This window comes from Vidua macroura, chromosome 1, assembly GCF_024509145.1.
Source record: "Vidua macroura isolate BioBank_ID:100142 chromosome 1, ASM2450914v1, whole genome shotgun sequence".
Classification (NCBI taxonomy): Eukaryota; Metazoa; Chordata; class Aves; order Passeriformes; family Viduidae; genus Vidua; species Vidua macroura.
The window spans coordinates 144,844,813-144,867,473 of NC_071571.1; the positions used below are offsets into that span (position 1 = coordinate 144,844,813).

Sequence of the window (22,661 nt, forward strand, 5' to 3'; positions counted from 1 at the left end):
CAATGACCAGCACAACCTGGAGCACTGCCTTGCTCTCGGGATTCGATTAGGGCAGCTACATGCCCAAAGAGACTACAAACACAAGAAATAAGCAGGACTTTAGAATTCATTATTAAAAGGGAATCATAGTAAGAGGAAAGTAACAAGTTCTATGGGGATGTGGCTGCAACATGTAAAGCAGTCAAAAAAGTCAGGTTACAGTCATTTCTAACCATGCAAAACGAACTGAACTTCTCTATGCCTTCACGCATCGTGTAAAATAGGAAGCACACTACTTCCTCATCTCACTAGACCATTCTGATAATAAATAACTTTACAGAAAGCAGCACCACTGTCCATGAGGAAATTATCTGCTTCTCTGGAGCAATCTAGGAAGAGCATGGTCCAGTCTAAAGCAATGAAGACATACTGAAGAACACTGTGTTGACAGCACTAGACTTCATCCACTTAGGGGATGAAGCAAGGTACTAATGGAAGAAATGGCCTACAAATATGTATTCATGGCTGTTTGCTCTCTGCAACTTCTGGACTTTTGAGCACTGTTTTGCAGCCAAACAGTATAAATTCTTAACCAGGAGATGAGCCCAGACAATTCATCCTTGTAGTTACATAGCTTATGAGTAGAATCAGAACAATTTGCTCACAACACCAATTTTTACCACTCAGAGATACATATTAAGCTAAAGTGGTGAAGACACATTGGCTACTAACGGCAATGGACAAAACTGTATTTATTTCACTGTAGTCCCTTCCTCTAGTAGATCTAGTAGATTTTTTAACTCTACTTTTACCTTCGCAACTTCCTTGTCCAACAGACCTCTCTGCCTTCTTTACAAAATCCTAGCTTCTACCCCTTCTACTCTGCCTTTCTCTGCCCATCAGCTCTCTTTGACATATTTTCTTTGTCCAGCGAGTCCTCATTTTCTTTGATGTCCCCAAGATGCTGGGTGAGAGGCAGCATCATTCCTACACACTCCCTCAGTACTGACCACACAGCCAGAGAGCTTACAACCCAACCTCTCTCTGCTAGTTTATCATCAACCTGGGCCTAACTCAGTCCCAGATTCTAATTAATATTCTTCCCTGCTTTCAACCCAAAGCAAGTTGCTCCTCCTCCTAGTTAATTGCCATCTCTCCTCACCTCAGCTGTGCTCTTCATCCAAACCCATTTCTTCTTCCATGCTGCCTGCCTGGATACATGGTTATTAGAGCATGAGTTTTCATAGGACTGTAATGGGGTCAAACTGAGGCCCATTCTGGACTAGGGACAGGGAGAAAAGCAAAGCTAGAGGCATGAGCCCTGCAAAAACACTCTGCTCTAAAGCAGAGACACAGTAGAGTTATTTGAAGAGCTGTCAAATTTTAAGACTTCCATTACAACATCTGTTCCTAAGCTTCACTTTTGGCAGTTACTGAAGCAGTTTGACTGAAATTCCTTTGAAAACCTGACACAATATTATTATCAATATTATGTCACATTCAAAATATTAGGTCTTAATCAATAGTCTCTGACACTGCCATTTACTAGACTCTACTGCCAGTCACAACTACAGCGAGTTTCCTACCAGGACACAATTCTACCCCATGTCAATTCAGAAGCCAGAGTTACAGAATAATGGTGAGTTTCCCCATAAAAACTTTAAACACTGCTAGAACTATAAACTTCAGAAGAGATAAGAAAACAACTTGGGCTTTGTTGAAAGTTCTTGTAGGATTGCCCTCCAAACTTCAAGGTTGGAGATATCAACTAGATTATGCTATTCTGTTACTCCTGCTAAGGAATTAATTCTGAATTAATTAGTTCTGAAATCCGAGATGCAAAGGTAAGAACAGATAAAGCATTTACTATTTTAATGCTTAGGAGAACATGACTTTAGTCAGTTATAAATGGGAACAAGCAAAGTAGCCATAGCAAGAAATTTCAAAACCATCATTGCAATTCAATTGCCTGTTCAGCTGACAAATCCACATCTCCCCACACAGAAGCAGGAAATCTAAACTCTGAATCAATTAATTGCTTCCATAAGCAATCCTTACACAATGCTCTCTCTTGTATGTATGATCTTCATTTATGTAAAAGGTCAGCAATTTTATCTTTAAAATTAAGCCTCATGAAGTCTAGTGGTTACTTATTTCACTTCCACCTTTGAAGGAAACAGTTTCAAGTAAGTCTGTCTCAGCACATAAAAGCTGCAAATACAAGAAATGAACTGCCTTTTCATGCCCAGAATGCACTTTGCCTAAGAATTTTCACTATGCCTAAGAATTTTCACTTTCAAGGACACTAAACAGGAAGGTTCTGTTTAAACAACAACAAAAAAACAGACAAAAAAATAATAAAAAAAAAACACCCACAAGATAACAAAAAACTCTGCTATGATTGTATTTCTTATTAATTCTTACAGCTTTTTTTTTTCCCCCAGAATAACAGCGCAAGAATTCAGAAGACTGTCTGGTTTTTGTTGGGTTTTTTTTTTTTTTTTTTAATTCAGTAGAGGGTAAAACTGATTTGTACATCAGAGGCTGAAACAAACACCTCTGTTGTGCTACACAGAAAGGCAAGAAATCCATTTCCCTGAGGATGTTACCCTCAAGACTGCTGTAAAAAAAAGGAGAATGAGCCATCATCCAGTGCCACACCTGACGAGGAGAATACGCAATTAGATATAACTTTTGAAGTTATTCAACTGCTACAGCCACTAGACACAGAAACGGGGCTTTCCAGTCATCTAATTTACAACTAGGGCTCCTAGGAACTCATCTATTACCTTGTGTAGTACACCAGAAAAAGTTACTCACGCTAACACTCCATTTAATTTAATCATCTAGTAGTGAAGGAGAACCAGAATTGCCTCATGGCTGAATTTAAGAGTCTTTTGAACTACGCCTGTTAAACAGAATTTGCTCACAGAACTGCCTCCTGCTACCAGGGAACATTTAAGCCCTGTAGTCTGAAGTAAAAAGTGCTTTTAAAAATGTATCTAGGACAGTGTTCTGCTGCGCTTTCTTATATATAAAGTGATTACCAATATAATTTTCTTTTTTTTTTGCCTGGTGGACACCGATTTCAGGTAAAGCATTTGCTGATGGAATCAGCCTCCCAGATAAACATATTAACTGCCTACAGGATCAAGCTTTAGGTTTTGGTGTGGGTGGCAGACAGAAGGCCTGTTTTGCAAGGCATGCTATTCTTGTAGCTACAGCCACACCAAACTGAACACACTCAAATCTCACAAGCTAAGCTGTCCCAGACCCAGTCACACTATTTGCACAGGGACCACCTGGGAAATCCCAAGTGCTGCAGATATAAGCCAGAGACTCAGTCCAACAGTTAGTAATCAAGACCACAAACCATAGAGCATTTTCACTGAACAGGAGTAGAAGAATAAAAATATCTCCTCCCATACAAACATTATTACAGAAAACTAGTTTTATACACTTGAAGACTGTACATAAGTACAATCTCTATATTTCAGAGATATTTAGTCCCCAATTTTTCCTACAGTCCTAAAATGATTCCATGTAGTAGAAAAAAAAAAAAAAAAAAAGGCAGGTTTGGACAGTCAGATACCACTCCCCAAATGCAGCATCAGAACTTTAGATTAGTGCAAAGAAGGCAAACAACAGCCTTTCCCAAGACACACAAATTAGTCAATACTTGTTTACGTACTAGAATCAAAATTCTTTTTCTAGGTGCTAAAAAAACAGTCCTAAAGAACATTCAAAGATAATAAGTTTGGAACCAAAAATGCTTTTACGAATCAATTACATGAACAGCATGTAATTGATTGTCAGAGTTACATTGTCAGAGTTAACAAGAAATAAATTACTAAACATTTCATCAACATCACCATATTCAAGAGCAACAGTAAATGAAGAGGGCAGCATAACCAGACAACAAAGGTTGTAACAACAGATTTGAGTTCATAAACCACATAAACATACTGAGCAGTGTCAGCCCTTACCTCACAACCATGACTGTCCTACAATTATCCTGAAATTCAAATGATCATGAGTGAAAGGCCAAAGAATGAATCATTTTCCCTACACCTTTCAATCATGCTTTGCTTGTAACTAGTTTCACTGTTTCCACAGTGAAGGTATTCTCTGTTCATCAGGCTTTCACGTGACAGGGAGGACAAAATGCCATTTCTAAAAAGCAGAATGCAATTAAAAGCACAGGGGATGGGGAATACAGCAGAAAGTGCTGCAGCTAAAAATACTTTCAGCTTTACCTAGTCAATTCTAAAACTGCTCATTGTTTGTCATTAGTTTCTGTTAAGCTCTGCTGTTTATATGATTGCAATACATGTACCCCCAGTAAGCACTGGAACTGCAAATGTAAAACACTGCCTATGTAAGAGCCTATTACTCTCAGCAAATTTTAGACAGTTGGAAACACTCTGCCAGCTGCAGCAGCCAACTTGTGGCACTCGAGAGAACATTCCTGAATCACAGACGGGGGAAACTGAGGTGATTTTATAAGAGACCCTTAAGTCAAAGGCAATCAAGTAAGTCCCCGTCTTTGTAAACATGAAGAGAAATGCAGATTTCTTACATTGGGTAGAGGTGTTAAATTTTCCATGATAACAAGGACGAAAATACTGATAATGCTAAGTAAAGTTTATGTGGCCATAGAGTAATAACAAAGGAAAACTTAAGAGGTGTGCAAGAGGACCATCCATTTACTTAAAAGTGCTCTTGATATATATGCAAACAAATGGGAGTAGAAAAGACAGCAAATGGCACAAGTGGCCAACACTAACTGCTGGAAAATTATTTGAAATAATTCTTACCCTGCCTAACTGATGCATGTATTTCAGGTGCCACAGCTAGTAAGCAGTGCCAATGCTTCAGGGTCCAATCCAAGCAGAGTTGCCTTCATATCCCCAGTCCCGCCACTCTCATCACCTCTGAAGTTTTGTTGACAGACTGGAGGGATTCAGTTGGACCAAAATGACTACCAGGATGACTCTCTGCATCCTGGTTCTAAGCAAAGGAGTTGGCACTGACATTCAAGCCTTGTGTGGATTCAGCACATATATTCACATGAGCTGCATGCCTTGCCTGTAGCACATTTGCTTAACAGCTGATAATCCACGAGATGCAATTTGACAACACGCAAAATATTTCAGCTTTGAAGATGTATTTTCAAACATTTTTACGATGAATGTGTCTCATAAAATTGATTTGTAATGTACTTCAGGGTAGTTAACATTACGTTAAAGAACAGGAGTCATTCTTCTCAACTTATGCCCATCTACATCAACAACAGAAACTCTTGGTATCATTAATAAGAACAAGCAAAGGTGACAGCCTTGACTTACACTAGTGCCATCATTTCCTAAAAACCACCAACCAAATGAACTACAACAGCCACACACAAACCTGCTTTAAAAACAAATCTAACTCCTTGCACATAAGCTTTAATTTTGCCTGTCTCCACTATGTCAAGATATGCATTGGTTCCATCTATGCCCCCAGCTGGCAGGCAGGAACAAGAAAAAAGAGGACTGCAGGCTGTTTGTGCGTTTGTATTCTCCAAGATACACAGCGAGAGGAAAAAAATCTGCATTTATGTTCACCATGCCAAAGCAGCTGCAGAAATCCAAAGTGGCCCCTACATATGCTTTTCCAAATGACAGATACAATTTCTGTTACTGTATTACTCAATAATTCAGTAGTTTGCAATACAAATATTCCCCACCCTTCTGTCTCTTTAAAGTATTAATTCCAAGTGTTTAGTAAACACAGTTAGAGGTCTGGTGACAGACACCTTAAGGTGCCCCCATAAGTGTCTTTAAACTACTGCATTCAATTGATTTAACAATTAATTATTTTGGAAATATATATAACTACTGATAGACACAATAAAAAATTGATTCCTTTTTTCTCTTTATCAAGAGATTAATACTCACACAAAACCCAGATAAAGGTACAGGATAGTTGTGCATGCAAGAAAAGAACTGGCTGACACCAGGTTTCCACAGCCAATACAGGGAAGGTTTCACAGGAAGAGGCAGAGACTTTCAGAAGACAAACTCTTCTACAATCTGTCCCCTCAGGTGGCCCCAGCTAAACTGCAAACAAGGAAGAAAATCTAGAACACCTGATGACAAATGGAAGTTGTATAACAGATGGGATCAAATTCATTCCTTACTTTCATATAATCATGGTACTTCTTGACAAGGATATTTTAAAACAATCCTGGGATCACTTCTTTCCTCAGCCCCTGCTCTCAGACAGCTAATATATGCAATAACAAATCTGACAGTCTGACTGGGATAAAAAGCTATCTTCTCTCCTACTCAAAGCTTCTGTTTCAACAATAGAATACTCCCTGTATGCCAGGCAAGAAACAATCCAACTTAATGTAACAGCAGTATCTTATTCATGTGGTTTAGGATTTTGCTGTTAAGCTTGCCACACAGAACCAAAGACATATTCTGCAAAACAACACACCTTGCTGAACAAAGATTTTTGTAAGGGGGAAGCTTTTAAGTTTGAATCCATGTTCCATCCTTGACAACACTAATCTCAGGCTATTTACCGCCCAACACCCAAATCTGCCACAACCTATAACAGAAAATGCTGATTAACTAAAAGTTGTATTTAAAGTCCAAGCAGATCACAAAGAATGAAAATTCTATGTCAATGAGGGGAGAGAGAATTTGAGCAAAAGAGACTTTGCAATTTTTACCACTAGAAACAGTAATAAGGAAGAACCCAGATTATCAGATCAATCCAGAATATGTTTTACTAGTTTGAAGATTAACATACGTGCTAATGTACACTTGTATTTCCATATTATGTTACCAGAAACTCAGAATGACAGATTTTAACTGTTAGTAAGACTCCACTATCACAGCAGTATGACAGCTGTCACACTGTTGCAGACATTTGAATCCAGGATGCTGATGCTATGGAACAGACAGAGAATAAAAACTTCAAAAACCTTCATAACACACAGTCTCTTGATTTCTTCAGGGTCTCAAATGTTTCTGTGAAGAAACTTCTTGTATTTTTTTACCAAGTGAGATATGACACCAGATTAATAAGCAACAAAAAATTAAGTTGCAGGCGTCGTTATTGTTGAATTACATGGGAGAAAATTACAATGGAAATAAAGTTTGATTTTATCAGCTATATAATGAATAACACTCTCTTGCTACAGACCCCAAATTCACCTTAACCCTACCTGGAATTACAGCCCCAGCATCACAGCGCTGCACACAAACCTGCAGGATACACCCTAACCATGACAAATTTGCGATGATCCCTGTATTCTGCTTAACCCGCTGCATGTTCAGCCACACTCCGAAGGACTGCAGATGTCCCTTCAGGAGCTCTCCCCTCCCGTTATCCATTAACACTGCCACTCCATCCCACATCCCGCGGCACTACCTGCATCCCGGGGAGCCGCCCGCACTCGCACCGGGCGCAAACCAGACCCCGCGCCGGCGACGGGGGGAAGGAGCCGCCAGAGCGCCGGGGAAGCCCAGGGCAGGACGGCCGGTCCCCGGTGACCCGCGTGGTTCCCCGGCGAGGGAGCAGCGGCCGCCGCTTCCCCTGCGCCCCGGGGCCCCTCCTCGGCGTGCGGAGGGAAGCGGCGGCGGGACGGGAGAAGTTGCGAAGCGCTGAGGGAGCGGGGAGAGCAACAGCTGGAGCCGGGCGGGGAAACGCGGGCCCCGCGGGAACGGGGCGGGGGTCGCGCCGCCGGCGCCGAGGGAACGCGGGGGATGCAGCGGCGAGCGCCCCGCCCGGCCCCTCCCGCCCTCCTGGCACTCACCGAGCCGCCCCGCGCGCGGCGATGTGGGACCGGGATCCGGAGCGGGACCGGGATCGGGAGCGGAGCCGGAGCCGCCGCCTCCCCCGCTCGGCCGGAGCAGCGACGGAGCGGCGCGCGCGGGTGGCGGGAGCGCGCAGGGAGCGCGCGCGGGCGGCGGGAGCGCGCGCGGGGAGGGGGGAGCGGGGGGGGGGGGGGAGCGGCCGCACAGCACCGCGGGCACCGGCCGTGCGGGCGGGCGTGCGCTGACCCGGATGTACCGGGGGGGGGGGGACGCGGCCAGCAGCAGGTGACTGCGCAAGCGCGTCCGGCCGCCAGCGCACTGCGCATGCACCTGCTTCGACTCCCAGTGTCTCGGGCACGGGCGGGGGAGCGAAAGAGAGGCGGGCGGGCGAGGCGGCGAGTGGGGCAACCCCTTAAAGGCGCCGGCGTCTTCCCGCAGCCCCCCCGGAGCAGCTCCTTAACGCCACTGAGTCAGCGCTGCTGATCGGCCCTTGAGCCAGCTGCGTGCTTCTGGCGCTTTTTTTAAGGCCTGGATCGGGGGTTTGAAGTGTCTGCATTTGGAAAAGCCAGGTTGGGAAGGGAGATGGGGTGCTCCTTATCTGGGAAAAGCGGAGCTGCTGGGTTAAAGCCGTTCAGAAATGTCTTCCCAGGTGGATCAAAGCACAAATAAATAAATAATTATTTTAAAATTGTGGAAAGTTCCATCCCTCAGTGAGCACTGCCAGAACCCCATACCATTGCACTTTGGCTGTTCCTGGAATGCTTTCCACCTCCATCTCCGCAAAAACGCAAAAGACATGCAAAACGTGTTTAAAAATCACAAAAATCCCCACATGGGGTTATGGGGTTATTTACCCTGGGGAAAAGGAGCCTCAGGGGTACCTTATGGCTTTCTACAGCTCCCTGACAGGAGGCTGTAGCCAGGTGGGGGTCAGTCTCTTCTCCCAAGAGACAGGACAAGAGGAAATGGCCTCAAGTTGCACCAGGGAAGGTTTAGATATTAGGGAAAAAATTCCTCTTAGAAAGGATTGTCAAGCGTTGGAATAGGCTGCCCATAAAAATGGTGGAGTCACCATCACTGGAGGAGTTTAATATACATGTAAATATGGCACTTGGGGTTGTGGTTTAGTGGTGACTTTGCCATGGGTTTATGAATGGGCTCAATGATCTGAAAGGTCTTCTCCAGCATAAATGATTCTAAATGACTCCAAACACCAAAACACATTTTAAGAACATCCCATGGACTTAATTATGGGCTTTCTGTGCAGGGCCAGGATTTGGACTCAATCTTCCTTGTGGGTCTCTTCCAACTCAGCATATTCTGTGATTCTCTGATTTTATGAAGGTCTCGCCTACCGTATCACAACTCAGATTTTGGTATCTTCACACAGGGACAGAGCACACCCTGAACTGCTTCTCCTGCTGTGGATAAATTTGCCAAAGCAGAGAGATTGCACAAATACCTTGTTTCAGGGCTTGCTGCTTTAGTAAAATTCCACATAGACCTACTTAGAAAGAAAACAATTAAAAGTTCTTATGTTTTAGTTTTGCTTTTGTTTTGTTTTGTTTTGTTTTTCTTAAAGTAACCTGGAATCTAGACAATGCTTTTCTAAATTTTGCCATTAAGTCTCCCCTGGCCTTCCCACTGAGCTGTTCTTACACCAAGGGAAGTTCACAGGTCGTTCAGTGAGGCTGCACCGGGAGGGTTCAGAGACAGAGCAGGACAGCCAGGCAGTACAAAACCTGCACCCTCGAATAGTAAAACATTATCATTAGAGCTCTAATCAAAGGGTATTTCTCAATCTGAAAGAGACAAACCTCACAGTCCAACCACTTCTACTAGTTCCTCTTCAGAAGCCTGATAGCAGTTTGCTAAGTGCCAAATATTAGTGAATATCAGGTACACCCAAGCCCACTGAGAAAGCAAAAAAAATGGAAAATAGCTCAGAAATTTATTTATATGTCAATATATTTCTCTTTTTGTTATCATACCTACATATGTGTTGACTTAATCTGATAAACTTAGTTTGTCTTTAATTTATTAAAATTCAAGACATATGGATTGACTATAGTAACTTTAAAGTATTCTAGCTAAAAGAGTATCCTGGGATATGAAGGAAACCATTTGTGAATATAGTTAGCTGCAAAACCTGTTTGGTGAACTCAAAGGAAATCACCACACTTGAGTTTTGGTCCTTGGGTAGCAGTCAGGCAAGACCAGGGTTGGTGCACCACATACCTGCCCACTGCTCTCACCTAAGCAGGGAAAAGGGAGTGCTCAGACAACCTCTGGAGGCTCTGAGAGGTTGCAAACAGAGCAAACAGAGGAGATGTTGAAGAAGATATGAAGAAAGGTTTTCACAGACGTACCTTCAGCAAAATGACGGCAGTTCCAGCTCTGCCTGTGTGTGATTTGTGGAAGTGACTGAACAAATGCTTGACAGGGCTTTTCACTTCTGCCACAGAAAGGATTTTTTTGCAGTGGACACAAATTTTGAGGTGTGAATTGATGCACGCTCCTTCCTGAGATGAGGCAGGTTATCACCACATCCTCATCTTCTCTAAAGTCTACAGGGCTTTACAAGTCTGCTTGCAGGAGGTGATCCAGGTTCCATTGAACTGAATTCAAGGGAAGCAGGATTGTGCTCTGAGTTAATGTTGGACTCGTTACCGTTAGGGCTTAATAGAAACCAGGGGTCTCACCTGTCATGCTATAGAACTTTGTCCTTCTACACAGAACTAAAGAGCTACACACAACCAGCCTCAGGGATGAACAGTTGTTGTTGCTCATAACATTATAAAGCACTCAGGGCTTGGCAGGGTGGGGTTAGCCAAAGAAAATTTCCTACTGAAACCATGAGGTTTCAGCAGGTTTATCATAATATATAGTCTTTTGTGTTCTCCAAAATTGTAAGATACCTTTGATTTGGATCTCACATCTTTCACAAGTACAAGGATGCCCAGACGCTGAGCATCACTGATGCTTTAACAGCATTTGCACACTAAGACATCCTCATCCCACATAATAATTGAAGCATAAAAAATTTTTGAACACTGTGGAAAATGCTGCATGACTAAAAAACACAGCGATTTCCTATTAGTTCTGACTTCACTTTTAATTTCTTAATTGCTTCTTTTGAATGCAAAATTATTTTACCAGGCTATCACTGCAATAAATATTAGAACTCTTCCCAAAAAAAACAAGCCTCCAAAACAACAACAATAAAACATAATTAAAGACTCTATTTTTCAGTTAGTATCATAGAATAAAAGAGTGGTAACAGAACATAACTGTTCCTATGCTGCTAAATGCCTGAGGATTTTGTTAGTTGGTGCCAGGTAGGTATATCTGACAGGAAAGAAAACAGGTCAGAGCATTTTCATTAAGAAGGGATTAATAAGCTCTGAAGGTACTCTTGGATGTATATGTATTGCATATATGTGTGCATATACCAGTGACAAAAGATGACTTGACTTTATACATGGATGGCCAGATGGATAAATAAAGCCACAGGAGCAAAGCTGCCCTTAGGTGCCATGCACTGTTGGAATACTTGGGTTGCTTTTCAACCTAATGGTAGCCTAGGGGAGAGAGTCCAAAGGGAAGAAGAAGTGACCATCGCCCTGTGCCATGTGGACTCGGCAGGGACAACAGAGCGCCCTGACCACTGACAGCAGCCGCGTTTGTTCTGGGGGGGGAGAACAGCAACAGCTCTTCCATTACATGGATGAAAATAGAAAATAAACATCCTATGGATAAAGATTATTCTTTTAAAGAAATAGTTAAAGAGATGAAGTTTCTTATGGAAAATGTCAAGAATGGAAGAAATGCAGCTTTGCAAAGTTCCCTTGTTACACTGTTGTGGCTCATAGCACCTTTCAGTTCAGATAAAACTAACGTCGGGTTTTGCCCTCCCCTGCCCAGATTTCCCCACATTCTCAAGTGCCACGGTAGTAGACGAGAGAGTGCAGAGGCAGTCACATTTATACCACAGAGTCCTCTAGGGCTTTCATTTAGATAGTACAAATTCTCTGATATGAATGTCGCTCTTCAGAATATAAACAGTTGTAACAAAATGTGAATGATCTACATAAATTTCCAGAAATGCAGACAAAACAAAAAGCCAAGGTCAAATCACTTCATAAGGATCCCTGAAGTGCTTCCAGATACTGTCATGCCAAACAGTTAGAATGTTTTATACTTGCATGGAGACAGGCATTCACAATCTCAGAATGCCTTCCTCCCCCCCTCACAAAAAAAAAAGGTCATTTTGATATTTAGGTGGCAAGTGGGAAAACTGAGATGCTTCTGGAGTTCAATCTTTTTACCCTGACATACCTGGTGAAATCCTGTCATCTCCCCAGTCACTTCACATGACTAATTGCATCAGTCATCTCCTCTTCTGCCATTACAAAGTCCAAGATTATTTCAGAGTTTGCTCATCTGGTGATCCCGACAAATGATCAGCAGGCCCCTTCGTGTGGGGAGCCTCAGCTAAAACACACAGCATGCTCCCAACTAATGAACACTTCTTTAAGTCAAATATCACAAAAAGGTTCAGTGCCATGTCAGTTGGACCGTGATCAAGAATAATGAAGATTTTACAAAATAAAGCTCTTTTTTTTTCACATTTTCACATTTTGCTGCCTTACCTCAAAAATACAGCTCATCTATATGAGACAGGGAAGAAAAAGGAAGAAAGAGAAAATGTCAGGTGTTAAGCCTGCATTAGAAGAAGATTACAGACCAGTAGGCATAGAGGAAGGTGGAAAGAGGAACTGCAGCTATTTTAATCATGTTTTATCTCTACTGGAAAATAGAAGATAAATTAGAGTAGTAGACCTGCTACAGAATAGAGCAGAACACAGTATTAGACTCTGAGATCTTTAAGCTGCTTATAAAAGTTTGTGAAATACAGAATTTCTTCAGTGATCGCTGCATGGACTCCATTGCACTGACAAGTACTTTAAGTAGTTGCAGTGGTGAATCTATGCTGGTAGCAAACTGGCAAGGGAAGAGGCCTGCTAAGCAACTGAGATAATCCAGCATCACCAAGTTTAGGAGGTCATGGCCACAGACTGCGCTTCTGAACTTAACGGCACTCAGTGGAGGAAAAGCCCCAGATGCACCTGTGTCTGTGCTTGGGGAAGTGCTGTGATCACCTCAGCAGGTGCTGGGCCATCATCACCTTTGCTCGTTTGAGACATGTCTTTCTCCAGCAAAACGCCTAAATGTCACTGTAAACTCCTAAATACCACTGTATTTATTCACTCTGAGTAGCAGTCAGTGCCTTTAAGTGAGGGCTTCACCAGGTCAGAGGAGGCTGCAAATCGGGTGACCCAGAGTGGCAGAGTTTCACTTGACCTCCCATTAGCTCCAGTCAAGCCAGTTTATTAAACAAAGTAAACCCCCAGGATCACAGGAGGAAATAAAAATATATATATCTGAACTGGAACTTTCTCACAAACATTGTATTTTCTTTTTCTTCTCTTCCCCACAAAATTTTTCAGATCAGCAGCATAATAGTATTCCAGTTAATGGACAGAATCAATGTTTCAGAGAACAGGGAAGACAATGTCCCAGAGAGTTACACTGTCTCATGACTCTCTGGAAGAGAACCCAGCTTTTTGTTTTGGTTTGATTTGGGTTTTTTGACACAGTTGTGCTGCCCTGATGGGAACAAATATTCATTGATTTCATTGAGATTTCTGCCTACCTCAGGAGCATGAGACCGGTATTTTACTTTGATCACATCCTTTGTCATGATGTAATCATTGCAGGGTTTTTGTTTATTAGTGGGTTGTTTTTTGTTTGGTTGGTTGGTTTTTTTTTTCCCAAACTGCTTAATTTATTTGTTATTAGAAGCCCTCAGAACAGCATTTGGCTCATAAGTGATTTTTGGGCTGTGTCTAGGTGTTACCAAGGGACATTGTCAAGAGACCATTTCACTTTGCCTCAGCTGTTTCCTCTGCTACAGCTGTTCTTAGTTTCCTCTTCACATCACAAGGGCAGTTGCTATCTTCTGTGGCGGAAATAGGTAACTTAATGAAAGCACCTCAGGGAAGGGCTCTGCAGAGCATCAGTCTCGGGACGATTGCAAAATTCAGTGAGTAAGCATGGACTTCATGGAACAACAGGGTTAGGCACCTCTGAGCAAGAGACAAGCAAGGACAGCATCTTGCATCCCATAGGATGTGTTCCTTGAGCTCCAGTAGTGCAACCACGAGCTGAAGGTGGTTGCACTACCAACACAGGACTGAAGTGTCACTGTTGTCGCTGTTCTGCCCTTGCACCACTATTTCAGTTTGAAAGGACCTGATTGCTTGGTCCCATCTGAAAACTAGAATTCAATTTAGTAAATCAAAACCTCAACTGGTTCTGTAGCATTCACTTGAACTTCTATAAACCAAATTTATCTTTGTGTGTGATCTATGTGATATTGAGTACAAGGCTACTGAGTAATGAGAAAAAAAATAGACTATGATTTAGTTATTAGCTCACCAACTACATCTACCTCTTTAAAATTACACTGTTTTGATGCAGTCATCTGTTGCATACCTTTATACTACTGCCTTCTTGCAATGCTATCAATATGCTCCAAAGAGCAGCAGACATTAAAATCATTGTAGTGTATCAAATTGCTGAATGTGAAGAACTTTGAAGAAACCCTTTCCTCATCAATAGACACATTTACTTGTAGGTTCTCCCATGACCTCATATGCAGTGGGTTAGGTAACACTCTTTTCCTGTGGGATAGGAAATTCCCAGTCACCTATCACCTTCATGGTAGGCATGTTTGGATTATGAAGCAGAATCTTTGAGCACAATCATTTTAAGATGCCTGGGTAGCTCAAGGGACAGAAATAGAGTCCTTACTGGTCCCACAAGTACAAGTCCCTCTAGTTGCAAGGAAAAGTTTGCTAGCAGAGGAAATGGAAAGCCAGGACTTTCCTGTGCTGTAATCTGTGAGACACAGACTGGCTGCAGATGAACACTTCCATGAAACAAAGCATTTAGGCAGGCACTTAAACACTTCCTCTGCTGAGGAACTGTAACACTGCACACCAGACGTCTTTCTCTTCCTTTTTCCTGAGCAGGAATATGGCACCTAGGGCTAAATATAGCACCAGATACAGCTGTTTAATATTCAGTCAGCAAGAAAAGAGAGTAAAGCTGGTATTGCACATTGTAATTGCTTAAACTTATTCTGAGTTTTCCCAATTGATTAAAAGATAATATTTTTTATGTCCAGCTGATAAACCCCACGCATGAGCTGGGAAACATTCTGTGCCTGTTTATAGCAATCTGGATCCAGTCCCATCTGAGACATCTGGGTTCCTGGAGTCACAGCTTAGGTACCTATTATGTTAATGATCCGACTAGACAGCTTTTCCCCATGACCACACCGCCTCTGCAGGATTGCATCACAAACCAGCGGGACCTTTTAAATACATGCTCATATTCTCCTGATTCTCAATTATTCCTGTCTCAGGCAGTGAACAAGCTAAAAACCTGAAAGAAGCAAAATGGTCTTCTCTTGTGAGGCTGTAACTCTGAAGCTTAGACCTTATTTCTGAACTCAGACTTCTTGTATGACATTAAGCAAGAAAGCTACGAAGCCTGGCAGTGGTACCTCCCATTCTGAAAACTTTTAAGTGCCTGAACGATGCCATTAAACTTCAGTAATTTCATATGCAAAAAGCTAAATTGGAAATATCAGTACAATGCCTTAAAAAAACACTGGTGCAATTCCTGCTCTTAGCAGCTTACAGACTAAGCTGTAGGTGAGAGGAAAACACAAATGCTGAGATCCACTGTACACATTGGCTTTCTACAACTAATCCTAAACCAACAAACCTGGGCACAAAAGCTGGAGTAGCACAGTGTCTCTACTCTGTGTTATGCAGTGAAGCTGGTCACTCGGAGTAGTTTTCCAGCTTGCCTGTGAGCCCTTGGCCTGTGCCAGGTAGCCATTCTTCCTGTCCCAGGACACACAGCCTGCACTCCCCTGGAAATCAGGTTTGTGGTGCTGGACACCCAACAGCATGTGTATACTGCCCAGTCAACCTGCTTGGGTCATCTTCTGCCTATCTGGCAAGATGTAAGAGAGAGACTGGGGGAGCTGTAGTGGAAGCACTGGGAACATAAGCAGGGAATGAGGGAACTGGAAACAGGGAGGAGCCCAGAAGTTTTGCACTGAAAGAGATACAGTGGGAAATGCAGGGCACACAGAATGCAAATCAGGAGAAAATTACAATTCATTAGTTGCACTGTTCACAGGACTCTATTTTTCAATTATATTTTCTTCTCTTCTACAAAAAGACAAATGGTACCTGCTCCTTCATGCTCCCATTCTGTTGCCATTATTATTTTAATCTTAATCGTTTATCAGTTGAATTTTACTTTAAAAGGCGTGTAGGGGCAGATGTAGAGAATACAACATTTCTGTGGTTCGCTGAAAGAAGACCAGCTTAAGCAGCGATGTGAGAGGGCCTGGGGAACCATGTGAGAGCAAGGAGAGGCATAAGGGCAGTGAGCCAGTCATAAGTGTGCACGCTTCTAAATGGTTTTAATGGGGTCACTTCTGTCCTAAGGCACAGCACGCTGCTGCTCGGATGACAGACTCTGCCCCTGAGCTTGTGAAAGGTTTTGCAGCTGAGTGTGACAAGCTTGGGTTTAGTGCAGAGGGGGCTGCACTTAGGTCTTGAATGTGGCCAGATGGCAAAGAGGGGCACGTGTGCCTACTGGAAGACTGAATGGCTACCAAGAAATAAGGCAGACAGTAGGAGACCACGGTGCAGAAAAAGACCTCATGTCATATTGAGACTTGAACAAAGGTTTCAGATGAGGTGGATGGTTTGGGAAAGGCTGCAAAGGGACAACATTACAATATAATGGCTGTCAGTGAGAAGGAATGGCTGCAGGTTTATTCTGTGATAAACATTTAAATTGTTCAATGCAGAATGTTTTAAAACCTTCCTCATCAGTACAGCTAATTACCCAGTGATTCTGTTTTCTCTTTTCCATGTCATGTTCTTCTGTTGTTGCAGAGAAATAGAAAATATACTTTTAAATTAAGAAATTGTAGTTGGGTAGGCAATAAACAACATGGGGTGGTCCAAACACATAGCAGTTTAGAACTCTCCTCATTTAGAGCCTTTCTTACAAAAGTGTTTGTCCAATACTGTTCCCTCTACACTCCTGTCCATCCCTGCCATGAGAATATCGCAAGCAGATGTAGGAGGATTTTGTCAGAATTAATCACTGATCACCTTCTTGTAAGGGCTTTATTTTATTCTAAAAGGGAGTGAGGAAAAAGCACACACATACATATAACCACCCAGAGCTTTAGGATAAAAGAAGTAAAAATATTGGTCATATGAGCTTCTCCCTCAGAAAGAAAAAAAAATACAGGCATTTACTGATCAAAAAAGGGTATTTTTTTTAAATTTTTGTTTGTTTGTTTGCTTTCACTAATCTTTAAAAATGATTAATACATTGCTTGTGGGCTTCATGTTTCACTTTAATGCAGCATTAACCCTTGAAATTCATTAATTGACTTTATGTTGCATTAAATGCTGCAATCAATTCAGTCTCAATATTCTACACTTTTATCTCTGCTATAAAAAAAAGCTCTATTAGCTTTACTTGGCTCAAAACCAATACAGTGAACTACCCTTAATTATTAATAATCTGTTTCCCCTTCAATAAAACTTTTTGGACCTTTACTACAGTAGGATGATATATTTATTTGGTGTGTAGGGTTCAGAGCAATACAGTGCACTCTCTCTGGGAAAGAATCCAAAAATAACTATCTACTTGATATCAACCCAAGGGATTTCCTAAGGGAATGGGAGAATCATTTCAGGGCAGATCATCAGTGGTTTAGGGGAATTAGACAAATTTGTGTCTGGGGAACAGATGCCTCAGGGTTTGTAAATGTGTGAGAGAACCTTTCCCCTCTCGGTCACCAGTTCAGGTCCATCCAGCACAGCAGTGCCTGGAAGCTATTAAACATCTAATGAGCTTCTGGGGCCTCCTGAAGCAGGGAGTGGGATTCCTAACAGACACTTGCTAACATCTTGGAGCCGCTCCTACCCAAGCTGCAGCCTCAACAGCAATATATAGACACAGAAACTGGGAATAAGCATGATGGAGTGAAGAAAATTTCATCTGCTAAATGCAGTAAGCAGGCTGCTTCTGGGCTGGCAATCCAGCTTTCGATTTACTGCTGGCACTTTCTTGTTCTTTAAAAGAAAAAAATTATGTATTATAAAGCACTGTGTTATGTAACCTTTCCTCACAAATGCCATCAGAAGGGCCCAGAAGCCTTACAAACCCACACTTGCAATGTCTCAGGCCTTGGAGAAGATAAAGGAGTAAAGAAAGATTTGTTTTCATACTTAGAGGCCAGTTCTGGGAGTCCTGGGACTCTTGAACTGCTACATGCTGCACATCCAGCTTTTGGGCAGGTCTGCTAGGAGAAAGAGGAGACAAATGCTGAGCATTACAACCACAAACCACAGCTGTTGATGGGAATTGGCAGGAGACCAGGGAATGCCGGGAAGCATAGATGGCCTGCAGCAGAAGGTAGGGCTGAGCAGGGCTCTCTGGCACTTGAAGCTTCTTTATTCGTCTCCTGGTGCTTTTCCATCCTGGCATCTGGTTTCCGTGACAGCGCAAGGGAGGGACAGTATGGTGCAATTTTATGGTATGTTCTCCTGGGCTGTGTTGGCACTTCCTCGGGTAAGCATGCCTCACCTCAGGCTCAGCTTCGCTGGGCCCCTGGGTTCAGATTATTTGCAGTGCTTTAGTTTGCCAATAGCTCTGTCCAGTTGTCTCCATATTTCATTTGAGAAGGAGGGGGTCGAGATCTGCCAACTGTCCTCCTGCTCCCTCAGAACAGAGCCATGGTGAGGGCAGAGATGAACTGTGGCAAAGCCCTGTCCATCAGGAGAGCTGCCACCAGGAGAGCATGTGATGGGGCTCATAGCTCTGTGTTCCAGCTGGAGCCAGGCTTTGTGCCACAAGACCTTGGATGTACCCTGGTGCTCTCATTTCTTTGCACCCTTTTGAGGGGTCTCAGGGGTCTCTTTATCCGCTCATATGTTACATTACTAAACTGTACTCAAATTCAAGCACAGGCTTCTGAATAGTGCGGTAATTTAGGTTGCAAAGAGCATGCAAGTTTAAATGTCTGAAAAAGGAGGAGGAAAAAAAAAGAGAAAGGTTTCTGTAATGGGATCTGCTGCTTACCCGTTTTTGTTACCAGCATGTGCAAATCTTGCTATTCCAGTCCATTATATTCAACAATCTTATACTCAGTGGCAGGTGAAATGTCATACCTCGGGGTAAACTTTCACTGCAGTAGGCAGAGAATTTGTCCTTTAAACACCCTTAGTATTAATGGGACATTGATACAGCAATTTAAACTCCGAGAGATACAAATGTCTCATGCAGGACCATTTTCAAATGTGTTGACATGTTGATTCACAAAATAAGATACTTTTAGAAACAAATGCAAATTCATTTCATTCTAGATTTGAGGTCAACTGGATATTGGAAGAGAAATGTGCAATGAATGTTTAGTATGCTCATCAACTATCTTTTAATCTCTGTACACTCAAGGGATAAAAATGACATCAGAGAGAGTAAGGACAATTTCTAAAGTTCTCTGTATTAACTAGTGTACGTTCTCATGGTGCTGGAACCTAAATTCACCTACTGCACTTGCAATATTAGTGTCTAGGGCAAAAGGAGGCTCTGGAACAAGGGACCATATTTCAGTGACCTCTGAAAAGATGTCTTTCACACAATCTGATATGCTTTCTTCTCCACAGAGTTCTTATCCTGCTGAGATCCACTGGGGAAATTGTCAGTGCTTTATTGATGTCAGTGAAATTCACAGGATTGGAGCCAAACAAAATAGTGCAGGAAAGAAAACAAAACAAAGGAAAAACATACCAAGAGGGGGTAGCTTAATTTGTTCCCAGGCCAATGCTCTGCCTGCTCTTCCAGCTCAAAAACTATTCAGCACATATGAGAAGGATGATCTAAACAAATATTTAGAACACACCCACAACTGGATGACAGAGAGTGAGTAGGTCAAACCTTGAGGGAACACAGCAAAGCCTGAATGTTGGTTTGGGCTCTGCAGGCATCCTGCAGAAGAGGGTAAAGCAGATATAGAGCAACTTTGGAGGAAGACCAGCTTGGCAAGTTGTTGGGTCTGAATTGGGTGTGAGATACCACCACCTGCCCTTGGACCATGGCTTGGGGGACACTGCCATGGCTGCAGGCAGGGCACTGGGGGCAGAAACATGGCTCACTTCCCTCCTGTCCCCCTGGACTTGAGCAGGTGGTGCAGCTCCCATCAGAGGGGAGTGAAAGGGGATCTGCTCCCTGTGCTGAACCCAGCAGGCAGGGCCAGCAGAGGCTGGCTCTGATTTCCCTCAGAAGCAAGGATACCTCTAACTGCCCCCCAGAACTCTCCCAGCAGCAGGGCTGTGAGAGGCTGAGGCATGCTGGACACATGGGTAGTAGTGTGGGTGGGGTGTGTGCTATTATTCCACAGGGGATTTCACAGGAATCCCATGGCTCCTCTCGAGTGGACATGAGCATCCCCTGTTGCAGAAACCCCAGCTGGTGAATGTCACCTGACAGGGAACATGAGGACTCAGATCATCTCATGCATGAGGAACTAGGGGAGGAGAGCAAACGCAGGGGAAGTTCCTCACCAAAGTCCCCCTGCAGAGCAGCCTCTGCTCTTCCCCTTCCCCAGCAGGGCTGGTGCAGACAGGGTTGCAGTTCTGGGAGCCACTGCCCAGGGGAAGTTACACCAACTTGGGCACTGACAGAGAACACAACTTCCCTTGCAGACACTTGTATAGCAGTGCCCAACAGAGCTGAGAGGAAGAGGAAAAGCCCAGACACTGTGCAACATGTGAATAACTATATTCAAGTCTATGAAAACTTCCCAGGAACAGCTCCAAACATGTGCAGCACTGGGCAATATGCTGATAGGACATGATCTGTTTGGTGGCCTTGGATCAGATGGTCCTCTCCGAGGGCTCTGGATAAGTGCTCCAGCCTGCCAGCGGGCTCAGCGGGCACTCAAGGTTGTCAGGATCAATCCTTTTCTACGTGCTCACTTGAACGTAGTATTGTCCTTCTGGGCCCCTACTCTCCTTTCTTGCTTCCTCAAAATGACTGGCGTCTGCAGGAGTCTGTGGGAGAAAGAATTTACTGCTCCTGTGCCAGCTATGTGATCTCCTGGGAGCCCTGTGCAAAAGCACAAGTGACACAGTCCCCACACAGGTGGCCTTTTCCCACAGAACAAGAGTTCTGAGTACATCCACCAAGTGCTTCCCACATCCGGTAGTTTAGTTTTTAAAAAGAAGATGGCAGACCAAACAGAACCTCAACACGTTTAAAAGATCTTTTGTTTTTTGGTATGAACAGCAACTTCAGGTCCTGGGCGCATTTATATCTCAATGCATAAATGTATTTTAGAGGTGTTGTGATTCATGTCATGTCCAGGCATACAGGGGATAGCAGCAGATCTAGAATGGGTGCAAGTGGACCTAAAGCAGGTTTTGCTCGTAAATGCAATTATAGTAACACCAGTAACCAGGATGTATCAGCTGTGGATCCTTGGCACAAGAAGTCCTGGTATAAGATTTGGAGGCACTCCTAAAACCAACTTGGAGGCACTCCTAAAACCATCTCCTTTCAAGGCAGTAATCCTGGAAAAGAAACATGGTCCCAGTCCTTAAATAGAGATGGGAGTGGCTTCTTCATTCACATTTGAGGGATTGCTGTAGGCCATTGCCAGTGATATCTGTGATACTCAGAGTGCACTAACAAGAGAACACTAACATGTACAGTAAATATTTCTTAATGCTTCATTGTAAGCACGGTGCCTGACAGACCCACTAAAGCACAGAAGATGGTATTTAGTCATCAGCAAGTCCTTCAGTGAGAGTTAGGATTCACAGGCAGGAGCATCTGCTCTCCTCAGTTCTGGGATTGCCAGAAGAGTCCTGGGAATCAGGCTCCTAGTTTTTATCTATGAGTTTTGTTGACTGATCCAGACAAACCACCATGGAAGCCCAAATCATCCCTAGAGCTTGCAGACCACAGAGGTGCTCCCCATCACACTCTGTCCCTGTGTCTCTGTCAGGACACGGAGTTGGTGGAACATAAATCATCCATCATGTAACTGCCCTGATGCCAGCAGCTGTCCACTGCCAGCAGCACACTGCTGGATTAGGCCTGCAGACACAGCTTCCAGTTGTCCTTCCATGGGATAGTTCAGAGGAGGTGCAACCCAGGGAAACAAGCCAACTCCAGGTCTTCTGTGGCTTTTCCCATTTGGGGATGGTCCCTGTCCCTTGCCTGAAGCAGCCTGGGCACTTCACAAGCCTCCACTACAACCCCTGCCAGAGGTTTCTGGGCAGCAACGTGCCTGATGCAGTCCAGCCCTCCCTGGTTTTGCACTGTGCATGCTCTGGTTGGGAGCATGGTGCAAGGAGTGTGAATCCAGCCCTGCCACCCAGGGTGAAGCTCAGCAGCCACCCCTGGCCACTGAGAGCCAAACCAGAGCCCTCTCTGATGCTGTTATGAGAGGGAGGTCACCAGTTTCACTGCACTGGAGCAACACCAGCCCTTTGAGTAAACTTTTCAAAGCTGCACTAAGGCATTGTTTAATTTTGATTTCCAAGTAATTTCTGATTCCTCTGGATATGCTAGGGGTGGAAGAACATTCACTCCCAGGAGTTAGACTAAGGCAGTGGGCACAGGGCCTAGCATGGCAGTTCCCAGGGAAGATGGGGGAGAGGTGAAGGCTCTTGCTGTTCTCCCTCCCTCAAA

At 43.5% G+C, this 22,661-nt stretch overlaps 1 protein-coding gene across 4 annotated transcripts in view; it reads right to left on the reverse strand.

Moving 5' to 3' along the window:
- Positions 1–22,661, reverse strand: part of CYRIB (CYFIP related Rac1 interactor B) — a 95,673-nt gene that overhangs the window by 66,606 nt on the left and 6,406 nt on the right. For 2 of the 4 annotated variants that reach the window (XM_053988015.1, XM_053987990.1), the window contains exon 1: positions 7,790–7,930. The exons of 1 other annotated variant lie outside the window; for it this stretch is intronic. The gene's annotated coding sequence lies outside the window, so the exon portion shown is untranslated. Of the gene's footprint in view, positions 1–7,789; positions 7,932–22,661 lie in introns of those variants that run through there. One more of the 4 variants, XM_053987997.1, reaches the window with a different exon arrangement.